Raw genomic sequence first — 15,183 nt, 5'->3', positions numbered from 1 at the left:
AGACCGTCAGCTAGATGGATAGAGACCATAACAACGATAATGGAAGAACCATTAGCAAGGTTACGGATTATGGCAGAGGACAGAACGTTCTGGAGAAAATAAAGACATAGAGTTGTTATGAATCGGAAACGATTCATATGATTGAATGAAAAAAACGCTTAGTACAGTGCTCTGCACACAGTAAATGCTCAATAAATATGATTCTATGACTTGATGGCACTTGACAATAAGATATATCCAGATAAAGAGAGCACAACTCCTGGAGGAGATATGATTGCAGAAAGATCCACATGGGGCAGCCTAAAAAAAAGCTTTCCAGAAACCACCTGCTCCTCAATGGCCTAATGTTTCCCACCCATTAATTGGCTAAAGCTAGGGGGTTTGATGCTCACATTTTTTGTGCCGATTCAGCATGTGTGGTCTGGAAAATCTGGGGTCAAGGCTGTGCGGACAAGGAAATGTTTCCTGTGAGATTTTGTTTACTGCGAAGGCCCCATGACTGGCGTGAAAGTCCTTCTGGTGCATGAGGGCTACTGGTGGGAATCTGCTGTTATCCTCACACTCAAGACCATCCTCTCTGCTTTACTGCATTTTTTGAGACTAAGTTTCAGTTTTTCAGGCTTTCATTACAATTAGGGCATTTATTAAGTAATCACTCTCTGCTAACTCTGAAATAGCTACACTGTTATGAAATCTGTTAATTTATGATACTGTCTATCACTCCCTCTAGACTGTATGCTCATTATGGGTGAGGAATGTATCCATTATATTTTTACAGAGAAGCAGCATGGTGGAGTGGATAGAGCACGGTCCTGGGAGTCAGAAGGTCATGGGTTCTAATCCTGACTCCACCACTTGTCTGCTATGTGACCTTGGCCAAATCACTGAACTTCTCTGGGCTTCAGTTACCTCATCTGTAAAATGGGGACTGAGACTGTGAACCCCATGTGGGACAGGGATTGTGTCCAACTTGATATGCTTCTATCCACCCCAGCGCTTAGTACAGTGCCTGGCACACAGTAAACACTTAACAAATACCACAATTATTATTATTATTATTATATTGTACTCTTCCAAGCACGTAGTAATACTCATAATAATGATAATAATAATTATAAGCATGGTACAACTATGTGGCATGCACTGTACTATGCATTGGGGTAGATACAAGTTAATTAGATTGGACAGAGTCCCTGTCCCATATGGGGGCTCATACTCTTAATCCCCATTTCACAGATGAGGGAACTGAGGCCCAGAGAAGTGAAGTGACTTGCTCAAGGTCACACAGCAGACATGTGGCGGAGCTGGGATTAGAACCCAGGTCCTTCTGACTCCCAGGCCCATGCTCTATCCACTAAGCCATGTTGCTTCTTTTGTTATGATGCTCTGCACATTGTAATTGCTCAATAAATATGATTGATTGATTTATTAGCACTTTGTGCTAGGCTCTGAGGTAGCTACCCTGTTATGAGATCTATTTATTTACATTCAATCATATTTATTGAGCACTTACAGTGTGCAGAGCACTGTACTAAGTGCTTGGGAAGTACAAGTCGGCAACATACAGAGACGATCCCTACCCAACAACAGGCTCATGTTTGTGTCCCCCTCTAGACTGTAAGCTCGTGGTGGTCAGGGGAAGAGGTATACAGCTCTGTTCTATTCTCCCAAGTGCTTAGTACAACACTTTGCCCAAAGTAAGTGCTCAATAAATGCCTTTGATTGATTGAGATCAGGCACAGTCCCTACAACCCTCGCTCTGCCCAATCTATCCAATCAATCAATCAATCAATCAATGATGCTTATTGAGCACTTACTGTGTGCAGAGGACTGTACTAGGCACTTGGCAAAGTACAATACAGTAGAGTTGGTAGACACAATCCCAGCCCTTGAGGAGTTTATAATCTTGTCCTGTCCCTGTTATACAGATGAGGAAACTGAGGCTCAGAGGGCTTATGTGACTGGCCCAAGGTCCCACACAGTAAGCCAGTGTCAGAGCTGGGACTCAATCAGTCTTTTGGCACCCAGTTCTGAGCTCTTTCCACTAGGCTACATTGCCTCATTCTGACCTCCTTGCTGCATAGCCTCTCAGCTTCCGCTGCAGTAGACGATTGTCTTGTCTTATGCTGTCGAGTCATCTCCGACCCATAGTGACGCCATGGACACATCTCTCCCAGAATGCCCCTCCTCCAACTGCAGTCGTTCTGGTAGTGGATCCATAGAGTTTTCTTGATAAAAATCCGGAAGTGGTTTACCATCACCTCCTTCCGTGCAGTAAACTTGAGTCTCCCACCCTCTACTCTCTCCCATGCTGTTGCTGCCTGGCACAGGTGAGTTTTGACTTGTAGCAGATTGCCTTCCACTCGCTAGCCACTGGCCAAGCTAGGAATGGAATGGGTATGCCTCTGCTTGACTCTCCCTCCCATAGCCGAGACTGGTAGAGTACTGGAAACTCTCCAGGTGCGACCCTGAGAGGGGGCAGTAGATGATGAAGTCCCCGGTTATAATCAGTTCTGTAGAATGATTACAGTTGTATTTTTCCATTGTAAGTAGTATAAGGTCAGTGTTTCCATTTTTGGGGGTAAAGACTAAACAATGACATCATTTAACCTATTTTTACAAAGTCTGAAGTTCATTTGTGGGGTGCTGAGAGAGACACATACACACACACACATACACACACACGATTGCACAGTTTTTCTGTCTTGCCTGAACTATTTTCATTTATCATCAGTGCAGTGGGAATGGAAACATGAAGTCCTGACATAGCAAAGGTTTTGTTTTTCTCCTTATTTAGTAAAACTATTTCCAACTTGAGAAGAGACAGAGTGTGTGCATTGATGTACATTTATACATTCATTTGTATAAGTCCATGTGCAGCCATATGGTGAGAGGTTTATAAAATTCCAGATTCTGGAGTTTGATTTGATTAGGTGTCATTAATTCTCCAATGTTCACTTTTATTTTTTGCCATTTGCATTAGCAACAGATGGACATCAAAAGGTGTGGAATTCAGATTGGGGAAAGCCTTTACATTTTACGTGGGTTTTGAACTGAACTGAAATTTCACGAGAGACTAGAGGGATTTAGGGACTTAAGGATTCAGAGAAAGGTCTTTTCACATGAAAAGGAACTGTCTCATGTTGTTAGAGCTGCTTCTGATCTTCAACAGAGTCCTGAAATGAAGCATCACTTGCATATTAGAGAATCCTAATAAAGCAATGCATATTAAAAAATGAGGAGCAGGGTGGCCCAGTAAAAAGAGCATGGGTCTGGGAGTTAGAGGACCTAGGTTCTAATCCTGGCTCTGCCACTCATCTGCTGTGTGACTGGCAGAATCCTGGACTGTTCAGAAGACAAGTTGGAGCATTATGTCAAATCAACTCTGTCTGCACATGCTCAGAAACAGCTCTCCACCAGTCCCCAAAATGACAATGGATTAAGTTCTGGGCTCTTTTTCTTTTGACTGTGGACAAGACAGCTTCTGTTTGCCTAAATTGGTGGGGTGGTCAGGATTCTTTACCTTGGCTTGGCCACTGACAAAGCTGGCATGTTTTGTGATCTTGAGCAAGTCAATTCCCTTCTCCAGGCTTCTGTTACCTCATCCGTTAAATGGGGATTAAGATGGTGAGGACCATATGGGACACAGACTGTGTCCAACTTGATTAACTTCTATCTACCCCAGGGCTTAGTAGAGTGCCTGGCATGTAGTAAGTGCTTAACAAATGCCGTTAAAAAAATATTGAGGGATTAGGTCATATCAGTTCTGTCTGGCCCTAATCCATAATCCATAATGGATATTTATTGAGTGCTTACTGTATACAGAGAGCACTGTACTAAGTGTATAGAGAGCAAAGGACTGAGAAGGCCAGAGTCAGCAACTGAAAGAGGAGCAGAAATGATAGTGAAATAGGATGGATGGACTTCTCAGTCAATCAATCAGGCAATCAATTAATGATATTTGTTGTTGTTGCTGTTGTTAATGGTATTTGTTAAGGACTTACTATGTGCCAGGCACTGTTCTATGCAGTGGGGTAGATACAAGGTACAGTCCCTAATCCACATGGGACTCACAGTTCTAATCCCCATTTTACAGACGAGGTAACTGAAGCACAGAGAGAGCTTACTATGTGCAGAGCATGGTACTAAGAACTTGGGAGAGAACAATGCAGCAGAGATGGCAGACACATTCCCTGCCCACAGTGAGCTTACAGTCTGAAGGGGGAGACAGACTATAATAGAAATACATAATTCATAAAATATATAATTTGAAAATGTGTATAGAAGTGCCGTGAGGTTGATGGTGAGGCAAATATCAAATGCCCAAAGGTCACAGATCCAAGCTATCTCTCAAAAGAGCCCCGTACGATAGGGTCAGCCCTTACAGTAACTGTACCAACTTCACTGACTTCTGGCTGGAACTGGAGGTCAGGTGATTTCACCCTTCAGTGAACAGGCTGAACATCTGGAAATTCACATGATGTTAAATTGAGCACCCGGTAGAATTTCAAGAGAATCAAAGGTGCCTCAAACGTCCACCCTCCAAATGCTTCAGGAGAGTAATAATAATGATGATGATGATGATTGTGAGATTTGTTAAGCATTTACTCTGTGCCAAGCACTGTAATAAGCACTGGCATAGATTTGGGATAAGCATATGCCAAGCACTGTAGTAAGCACAGGCGTAGATTTAGGATAAGCATATCAGGCACAGTTCCTGTGCCACATGGGGCTCACACCCTAAGAGGAAGAGAGAACGAATATTTTATCCCCATTTTACAGAAGCAGCATGGCCTAGTGGTTACAGCACAGGCCTGGGAGTCAGAAGGTCATGAGTTCTAATCCCAGCTGCACCACTTGTCCTCTGGGTGACCTTAGGCAAATCACTTCACTTTTCTGGGCCTCAGTTACCTCATCTAAAATATAAGGATTAAGTGTGTGAACCCGATGTGGGACAGGGACTGTGTCCAACCTGATTTACTTGTATTAGCCTCCTCAGAGCTTAGTACGGTGCCTGGCACATAGTAAGTCCTAACAAATATCACAATTTTTATTATTATTATTAGATGAGGTAACTGAGGCAAAGGGATGGTATGTGACAAGCCCAAAGTCACACAGCAGGCAAGTGTGACTTTTTCCCCATTTTCCTCTCCTCCTCCCCATCCCCTCCCACCCTACCTCATTCCCCTCCCCACAGCATGTTTGTACAGATTTATTACTCTATTTTACTTGTACATATTTACTATTCTATCTATTTTGTTACTGATGTGCATTTAGCTTTAATTCTGTTTGTTCTGATGACTTGACACCTGTCCACATGTTTTGTTTTGCTGTCTGTCTCCCCCTTCTAGACTGTGAGCCCGTTGTTGAGTAAGGACTGTCTCTATATGTTGCCAGCTTGTACTTCCCAAGTGCTTAGTACGGTGCTCTGCACACAGTAAGCGCTCAATAAATACGATTGAATGAATGAATGAAAGTGACAGAGCCAAAGGAAACTGGCTTTTGATGCCTGAGGAGGTTTTGTGCTTCATCCGGAACTGCCTGAGGGGAAGACAAGGCCCAGACCCTAAGAATCAATCAAGAAATCAATCAATGGTATTTACTGAGCACTTACTCTGTGCAGATCACTATAATAAGCACTTGGGAGAGTACAGTATAAAAGAATTAGTGCAAACAATCCCTGCCCATAATGAGTTGACAATCTAGTGGGGAACAGTGGAAAACTTTTACAACATATAATGTCTGTCTCCCCCTCTAGACTGTAAGCTCTTTGTAGGCAGGGAATGTGTCTGTTCATTGTTATATGGCACTCTCCCAAGAGCTTAGTACAGTACTCTGTACATAGTAAGCGCTCAATAAATACAATTGAATGAATGGAAGAATGAGAGGCTGGACATTAGCATGCATTCAGTTCAATGGGCTGGCAGTATTTACAGATTTGGGTTAGGAATTCACAGGGACTTATATTTCTTCTGTTAGTGATTTCTTATATTAGATTGCTGAGGGTGTATGTGTGGTTGTGTGTGGATGTGCACATTTGTGTGTAGAGGACAGAGAGAGGCTAAAAGATGCTGAGAAAGACTCCATTTCCTGCTTTTTAATCAAGACAGGCACATAGGCAGGGGAGGTAAAGAAATGAGCAGTGTTTCCCAAAGGATTCTCCAAACCTGGATCATTTAGGAAGGTGGAGGCATTCGTACTAGAAAACAGGAACTCTGAACGTTTCAAAAAACTCTCTTGCCGAGCAAGTGTCTAGTCTTCAGGGGTCCAGAACTGGAGGGGCTTTGTGTTTGCGGTGCTGTGCGGAAAGGTGGCAAGATCAATGAAGTTCCGGCCCCTGGTTCTCGTTTACCTCAAAGAAAGTTTCCTTTCTCCCCTCTCCGCCTTGTTCATTGCCTGCCTTCCTCGGGGGTGTGGGGATTTCCTTTCCCTCAGCACAACTCTGAGCTCGAGGCAGCGAGGGAACCCGTGGGGAAGCCAGGTGTGGAGACACACAAGGAAGCTTTTCTCTCTGGCAGTGAAATGAGAAACTCTTCAAAATTTTCGGTTGTGCCACACAGAGTGATTCTGAGCAATTCTCAGCGATTCTGAGCCTCAGGTAGCTGATCTGCCCAGCCACAGATGACAGTGCTACTGCTGTTGCCTCTGGCTTAATAATTCATTCATTCAATCAATCGTATTTATTGAGTGCTTACTGTGTTCAGAGCACTGTAGTAAGCACTTGGGAGAGTACAACAGAACAATAAACAGACACATTCCCAGCCAACAACGAGCTTACAGTCACATTCCCTGCCCACAATCAGCTTACAGTCTAGTAGGGGAGACAGATATTAATATAAATTATAGAGAAGGGAAACAGTAGAGGGGAAGCATAATGGATGACTTGATGACACTGTGCAGAAAGAAAAATATTTTCTCATTCTTGTATGGCAGATTGTTGGAGAGATGAATTTGGGAGTCATTTATATTGATGTGGTAGTTGAAGCCATATCATTATTGTTGTTATTATTATTATTATTATTATCATGGTAAATGTTGAACAGAGTGATATAGTGGATCGAACCCAGGCCTTGGAGTCAGAAGGACTTGGGTTTTAGTTCCGTCTATGCCACTTGTGTGCTGTGTGACCTTGGGTAGTCACTTCATTTCTCTGTACCTCAGAAACCTCATTTGTAAAATGGACATAAAGACTGTGAGCCTCATGTGTGATATGACCTTCCCAGACTGAGCCCCCTTCTTCCTCTCTCCCTCCTCCCCCTCCCCATCCCCCCACGTTACCTCTTTCCTCTCCCCACAGCACCTGTATATATGTATATATGTTTGTACATATTTATTACTCTATGTATTTTACTTGTACATATTTACTATTCTATTTATTTTATTTTGTTAATATGTTTTGTTGTCTGTCTCCCCATTCTAGACCATGAGCCTGCTGCTGGGTAGGGACCGTCTCTATATGTTACCAACTTGTACTTCCCAAGCTCTTAGTACAGTGCACTGCACACAGTAAGCGCTCAATAAATATGATTGAATGAATGAATAATGATTGTGGTATTTGTTAAGCGCTTACTGTGTGCCAAGCACTGCACTAAGTTCTGGGGTAGATAGAAGATAATCGAGTCCTACGTGGGACTCACAGTCCAAGTAGAAATGAGAACAGATTTGAATCCCCATTTTGCAGATGAGGGAACTGAGGCACAGAGAAGTGAAGTGACTCACCCAAGGTCTCACAACGGGTACATGATGGAATTGGAATTGGAATCCAGGTCCTAAGTCTCCCAGACCGGTGCACTTTCCACTAGACCACACTGCTTCATATTCAAAACCAACCTCCTGAGGCTCAGGTTTTTCCAGAGGTGAAATGGAGTGTCTCTGGATGTGCCTCCAGCTTACTAATAATAATTGTGGTATTTGTTAAGCGCTTACTATGTGACAAGCACTGCTCTAAGTGCTGGGGTGGATAATCATCATCATCATCATCATCATCAATTGTATTTATTGAGCACTTACTGTGTGCAGAGCACTGTACTAAGCTCTTGGGAAGTCATATAGAGACAGTCCCTACCCAACAGTGAGCTCACAGTCTAAAAGGGGGAGACAGAGAACAAAACCAAACATACTAACAAAATAAAATAAATAGAATAGATATGTACAAGTAAAATCAATCAATCAATAAATAGAGTAATAAATATGTACAAACATATATACATATATACAGGTGCTGTGGGGAAGGGAGGGAGGTAAGATGGGGGGGATGGAGAGGGGGACGAGGGGGGAGGTCCCATATGGGGCTCACAGTCTAAGCAGGAAGGAGAACAAGTTTGAATCCCCATTTTGCAGATGAGGGAACTGAGGCACAGAGAAGGGAGGTGACTTGCCTAAGGTCACACAGTGGGTACGTAGCCGAGCTGGATTAGAACCCTGGTCCTGAGACTCCCAGGCCTGTACTCTATCCACTAGGCCATGTTGCTTCACAGTCAAACCTGACTTCTTTGGGGCTCAGTTTTTCCTGAGGTGAAATGGAGTCTGAAGTGGAGTTTGATGTTTGAGAATGTCCCCTTAAGTAACATCCCCAGATGACTGCATTGGTCAAGAGGGGACAGGATAGTTGTTAAAATCACTTCCAAGTTTCTGGAGTTAACGTGGGGATTATTTCCTCTCGAGACCTCTGTCTAGGGTAGATACTGAAACCATAACCTGACTTTGATCTTGCCTTCCTTTAAGTGAATATTAAGTGGAGAGTTCAAGTCATGGGAAAAAGCACTCATTTCGTGGAGAAGGCCTCTTTTTCTCTTAATAATAATAATAGTGGTACTTGTTAAATGCTTACTACGTGCCAAGCACTGTTTTAGGCACTGGGGTAGATACAAATTAATCAGTTTGGACATAGTCCCTCTCCTACATGGGATTCACGGTCTTAATCCCCATTTTATAGAAAGGGCAACTGAGGCAAAGAGAAGTGAATTGATTTGCCCAAAGCCACACAGCAGAAAAGTGGCAGAGCAGGGATTAGAACCCAGGTCCTTGTGAAGAGCGAGGACCTGAGTTCTAATTCCGGCTCTGCCACTTGCCTGCTGTGTGACCTTGGGTAAGTAACTTACCACTCTATGCCTCAGTTTCCTCTTCTGTAAAATGGGAATTGAATAACTGTTCTCCCTCCTACTCAGACTATGAGCCCCATATGGGACAGGAACTTTGTCTAACCTGGTTCTTATGTATGTACCCCAGTGCTGAGAACAGTGCTTGTTAAATAGCAAGTGCTTAACAAATATTACAATAAATAATAAATAAATAATTCAGTCTTGGAGGAGAGGCTGGGGTGACAGTCCTCTGGCCTGGAACCCATTCCCTCTTCATATCCTACAAACAATTACTCTCCCCAGCATTAAAGCCTTATCGAAGGCATATCTCCTCCAAGGGGCCTTCCCTTTCTTCAGTCCCCCTCTCCTCTTCTCCCACTCCCTCCTGCATCAACGTGACTTGCTCCCTTTATTCATCCCCCTTCCCAGCCTCACAGCACTTCTAAAGTACTTAGTACAGTGTTCTGCTCAGTCAGGGCCATTCATTAAAGAATTAGGCTATGCCTTCACACTTCCGGAATCTTTGAATCAGCTGTTTTGCTCTGCTGCATAGAGTTCTAGGGTGGTGTGACCAAGGATTGACTTGTTGTTTGATGTTTGAGAATGTCCCCTTAAGTAACACACCTGGATGATTGCAGTGGTCAAGAGGCGACAGGTTAGTCTTTAAAATCACTTCCAAGTTTCTTGGGTTAATGTGGGGATTATTGCCGAATTATAGGGGAATCTCTGAGACCAGCTGAGTGGACACAGATTCTGGGGGTGGGGAGGACAGGGGCAGGAGGAAGAAGAGGGGGACGGGGTGCTACTCTTACCTTCCATGAGCTTTGATAACATTCTGTGGGCTCTTTGAGGCTCTGGCTTGTTTTTCTCTGAGATTTCTGGGTCCATGTGAATGAAGAAACCCTGCAAGTAACTGCAGATGGTAGAGGGCAAATCTTCCCAGGGGAAAGAGGCATTTAGAGAAAAGTCTGAATCAATCCATAAATCAGTGGCATTTATTTATTAATTTATATTTATGTCTGTCTCCCCCTCTAGACTCTGAGCTCACAGTAGGCAGGGAATGGATCTCTTTATTGTTCTATTGTACTCTCCCAAGCACTTAAAACAGTGCTCTGCACACAGTAAGCACTTAATAAATGTGATTGAGTGAACTGAGTGCTTACCGTATGAAGAGCACTGTACTAAGCTCTCAGGAGAGTACAGTACCAGAGAGTTGGTAGAACTCCCTGGCCACAGGGAGCTTACAGTGTCATCTTTCTCCTCCAAGAAAATCACAACTCAGTAAGTCCATGGTATTTATTGAGCAGTGAGCACTACTGTGTGCAGAGCACTGTACTAAGCACTTGGGAAAGTACAATACTACAGAATTGGTACATGTTCCCTGCCTACAATGAGCTTATGGTCTCTTTATGCTTCATGGTTGAAATGGGGAAGCAGCATGGCCTAGTGGATAAAGCACAGGCCTGGGAGCCAGAGGACCTAGGTTATAATCTCCTACGTGCCTGCTGTGTGACCTTAGGCAAGTCACTTAAACTTCTCTGTGCCTCAGTTTCTTTAACTGAAGGGTGGGGATTCAACACCTGTTCTCCCTCCTACTTGACTGTGAGCCCCGTGTGGGGCAGGGCCTGATTTATTCATCCATTCATTCAATCGTTTTTATTGAGCTCTTACTGTACTGAGCATTTGGGAGAGTACAATACAGTTACTTGAATCTACCCCAAGAGCTTAGAACAAGTGCTTGACATAGTAAATGCTTTACAAATATCATAAAATAAAAAATGACTCAAAGCTGACAACTTGGTTCTTTTGGCCCAAAACAGGGCAAAGAGGAGCCAGGGAAATCTCAGGGGAAATCTCAGGGGATCGGTGAGGTGCCCTTTTCCTAAACCATTAGAAATAAAAGATGGAAGGTTTTCCCCATCACCAAGAATCTCTCTCCAGGATCAGCATAAGCCTTTCAGATGCAAAGGGTGCCACTCAGGCCTCATCAAACAGCAGGATGGCATTATTCATGTGCAGAATTCCTTTTTCAAGTCATTGATGAGACAGACCCAAAAGGGGTCTGCCTCCCCCTTCTCCAACCATGCTCAGAGTTATGTGGAGATGCATTTTTCATTCAGTCTTCAGCTTGAAAACAGATATTGCTCTGCACCGCATGAAATATTCACCTGCAAGACTGATATGCTGCTCCACAGTGGAACCTGCACTGCCATCGTGTTCAGCTTCAATGGAAAGCTCAGAATTTTTTTTTAATGATACATGTTAAGCCTGTACTATGTGTCAAGTACCATACTCAGCGCTGGGATCTTTCAAGATAATAAAATTGGACACAGTCCATGTCCCACAAGGGACTCATTCAAAATAGAAGGAAGGAGGTTTTAATCCTTGTTTGACTGCTGGGGTAACTGATGAACAGAGAAGTTTAGTTATTTACAGCAGACCAGTGGCAGAGCTGAGATTAGAACCCAGGTACTCTGACTGCTAGGCCCATGCTCTTTCCACTAATCAGTCAGCCAATTAATCGTATTTATTGAGCACCTACTGTGTGCAGAGCACTGTAGTAAGAGTTTGGGAGAGAACAATATAACAGACATTCCCTGCCCACAATGAGCTTACAGTCTAGAGGGGAAGACAGACCTTAACATAAATACATAAATTATGGCTATGTCCATAAATGTTGTGGGGCTGGGAGGTGGGGATGAATAAAGGGAACAAGTCAGGGCCACCCAGAAGGAAGTTGAAGAAAAGGAAAAAAGGGTTTAGTCAAGGAAGGCCTCTCGGAGGAAATGTGCCTTCAGTAAGGCTTTGAAGTGCAAGTGCGGGAGACTAAGAGTCTGTTGGACTTGAGCGGGGAGGATGGCCCAGGCCCAAGACAGGAGTGGGTGAGAGGTCACTGGTGAGATAGCAGCGTGGCTCAGTGAAAAGAGCATGGGCTTTGGAGTCAGAGGTCATGGATTCAAATCCCACCTACACCACTTGTCAGCTTTGTGACTTTGGGCAAGTCACTTAACTTCTCTGTGCCTCAGTTACTTCATCTGTAAAATGGGGATGAAGACTGTGAGCTCCCTGTAGGATAACCTGATCACCTTGTAACCTCCTCAGTGCTTAGAACAGTGCTTTGCACATAGTAAGTACTAAATAAATGCCATTATTATTATTATAGATGAGATCGAGGTACAGTGAGAAGGTTGGCATTAGGGGAGTTAAGTGTGTTGGCTGGGTTGGAGTAGGAGAGTAGTGAGGTGAGATAGGAGGAAGTGAGGTGATTGAGTCCATAAGACCAAGCTGCTTCTTTTGTGTCCAGTTAGAGATGTCATGGCTCCTCATTGTGCTACCTCAGCTTCCGTAATGACTCCATTTCTTTCATGGAGGTCTGTGGTCAGGAAGCGTGACTGCTAATTCCGTAGTACTATACTCTCCCAAGCAGTTAGTACAGCACTCTGTACATAGTAAGTGCTCAATCAACACCAAGGATTGATTGATTGAACTGTGGAGGGTGCAGATCTTCCCTTAGGGAGGTGCGTTGTGAATCAGTATGGCCTAGTGGAAAGAGCCCGGGCCTGGAAATTGGAGTCCTGGCTCTGCCATTTGTCTGCTGTGTGACCTTGGGCAAGTAACTTCACTTCTCTGTGCCTCAGTTCCCTCATCGGCAAAATGGGGATTCAGTTCCTATTTTCCTTCCTACTTAGACTGTGAGCCCCATGTGGGACAGAGACAGGGTGTCCAATATAGTCAACTTGAATCGACCCCAGCCCTTAGTCATTCATTCATTCAGCCGTATTTATTGAGTGCTTACTGTGTGCAGAGTACTGTACTAAGCGCTTGGGAGAGTATACTATAACAATAAACAGACATATTCCCTGCCTACAATGAACTTACAGTCTAGAGGGGGAGACAGACTTTAATATAAGTAAATAATTTAAAGTACAGTCTTTTGACACAGTTTAAGCACTTAACAAATACTACTATTATTATCATTATCATTACTGCAAGACACCTCACTGAGATCTTCCAAAAGATGCTAATAATTAGAATCCCTTTAGATCAGCTCTGTAGATCTGAGAGGTTCTTAATGATTGTGTCCGTTTAATGTTATACTCTCCCAAGCACTTAGTAACAATGATTTGCACACAGTATAAACTCAAAAAATACGATTGAGTGAATGAATCTTTTTAAGCTGGTGAGAATTCTAACGGGGCTGCACACTTTTCATCAGGCCCTTCCAAGTTGCTAATGCCCAGAGAACACCACTGGGAAGAGGGAATGGGGAAGAAGGAAAAGGAAAATTGACGGACTCTGTGGTTGGGAATCGGAAGGGTTGAGATCCCATAGAAAAGTGATGTGGTATTTGTTGGAGCAGTGGAGCGGGCTTGATGACTTGTTTTACGAACTCATGAGGATGGGAGCAGCGTGGCCTGGTGGAAAGAGCACGGGCCTGGGAGTCAGAGCACCTGGGTTCTATTACCGGATCTGCCACTGGGCTGCTGTGTGACCTTGAACAAGTCACTTCACTTCTCTGAACTCAGTTTCCTCATCCATAAAATGGGGATTAAATCTTATTCCCTCCTAGCTAGACTGTGTGCCCCATGTGGGACAGGGACTGTGTCCAACCTGCTTATCTTGTATCCACCCCAGTGGATTTAGTACTTGACACATAACAAGCAGTTTATAAGTGTTGTAATTATTTTGTCAATCCCTCTCTCTTTCTACATTCTGTTTATTACTCCATGGCAACTTGCACTGGCACAGAGGAAATGGCTTCCTGTCTCGGGAAAGGCAGGATGTGACAATTTCCTAGCTCAGGTATTGTCAGGTCCTGGGGGTGGGGGGGGTGGGCCTGGAACAGGGAATGGTGGGAGTCTTAGATCCTGATGTCTTCCAGCAGTCAAGATGGGTTTAACAACCTCCAAGGGCTTCTCTCTGGGGTTTCTCTTTGAACTCTTTTTTGCAGCATTATAGATGAACCCAATTGAGTGAGAAGCTGCCTGGCCTAAGCGGAAAGAACACGGGCCTGGGAGTCAGAGGGTCTAATCCTGGCTACACTACCTGCCCCCTGCATGACCTTGGGCAAGTCACTTTAATTCTCTGGACCTCAGTTTCCTCATTTGAAGAATGGGGTTCAAAACCTGTTCTCTCCTACTCCAGACTGTGAATCTGCAGTGGAACCTGATTATCGTGTATCTTCAATCCATACTTCACGCCGCTGCCCGGATTGTCTTTGTCCAGAAATGCTCTGGACATGTTACTCCCCTCCTCAAAAATCTCCAGGGCTACCAATCAACCTAAGCATCAGGCAGAAACTCCTCACCCTGGGCTTCAAGGCTGTCCATCACCTCGCCCCCTCCTACCTCACCTCCCTTCTCTCCTTCTACAGCCCAGCCCACAACCTCCGCTCCTCTGCAGCTAATCTCCTCACCATGCCTCGTTCTCGCCTGTCCTGCTGTCAACCCCCGGCCCACGTCATTCCCCTGGCCTGGAATGTCCTCTCTCCGCACGTCCGCCACGCTATCTCTCTTCCTCCCTTTAAAGCCCTACTGAGAGCTCACCTCCTCCAGGAGCCCTTCCCAGACTGAGCCCCCTCCTTCCTCTCCCCCTCCTTCCCCTCTCTATCCCCCCCGCCTTACCTCCTTCCCTTCCCCAAAGCACCTGTATATATGTATATATGTTTGTACATATTTATTACTCTATTTATTTATTTATTTTACTTGTACATATCTATTCTATTTATTTTATTTTGTTAATATGTTTGGTTTTGTTCTCTGTCTCCCCCTTCTAGACTGTGAGCCCACTGTTGGGTAGGGACTGTATATGTTGCCAACTTGTACTTCCCAAGTGCTTAGTACAGTGCTCTGCACACAGTAAGCGCTCAATAAATATGATTGATTGTATCTACTCTGGGACTTAGAACACTGCCTGGCTTGTAGTAAGCCCTTAACAGATACCATGATTGTTAGGGGATTACAATAAAACAGAGTTGTTAGCCAAGTTCCCTGCTGAGTAAAACATGTGTGCTCTCTCCTCTGGAGCTTTCTGTCAGTGAAGGCACATTTGCCCCTCAGTGGAACTCTGTCACCTGACCAACACAGGTGCACTGTGGGATAAC

At 44.2% G+C, this 15,183-nt stretch overlaps 1 protein-coding gene and 1 non-coding gene across 2 annotated transcripts in view; one reads left to right on the top strand and one right to left on the bottom strand.

Annotated features, from left to right (window-relative positions):
- The window catches only part of ITGA9 (integrin subunit alpha 9), a 285,545-nt gene that overhangs the window by 134,800 nt on the left and 135,562 nt on the right, over positions 1-15,183 (top strand). The gene's annotated exons all lie outside the window — the stretch shown is intronic.
- LOC119924700 lies at positions 2,341-2,478 on the bottom strand. The gene has a single exon (XR_005449396.1). It is a non-coding gene; the product is annotated as a small nucleolar RNA SNORA7 (small nucleolar RNA).

This window comes from Tachyglossus aculeatus, chromosome 2 (genome assembly GCF_015852505.1).
Source record: "Tachyglossus aculeatus isolate mTacAcu1 chromosome 2, mTacAcu1.pri, whole genome shotgun sequence".
Lineage (NCBI taxonomy): Eukaryota > Metazoa > Chordata > Mammalia > Monotremata > Tachyglossidae > Tachyglossus > Tachyglossus aculeatus.
The sequence above is the reverse complement of the archived record's forward strand: the minus strand, read 5'-3'. Positions and strand labels throughout refer to the sequence as shown.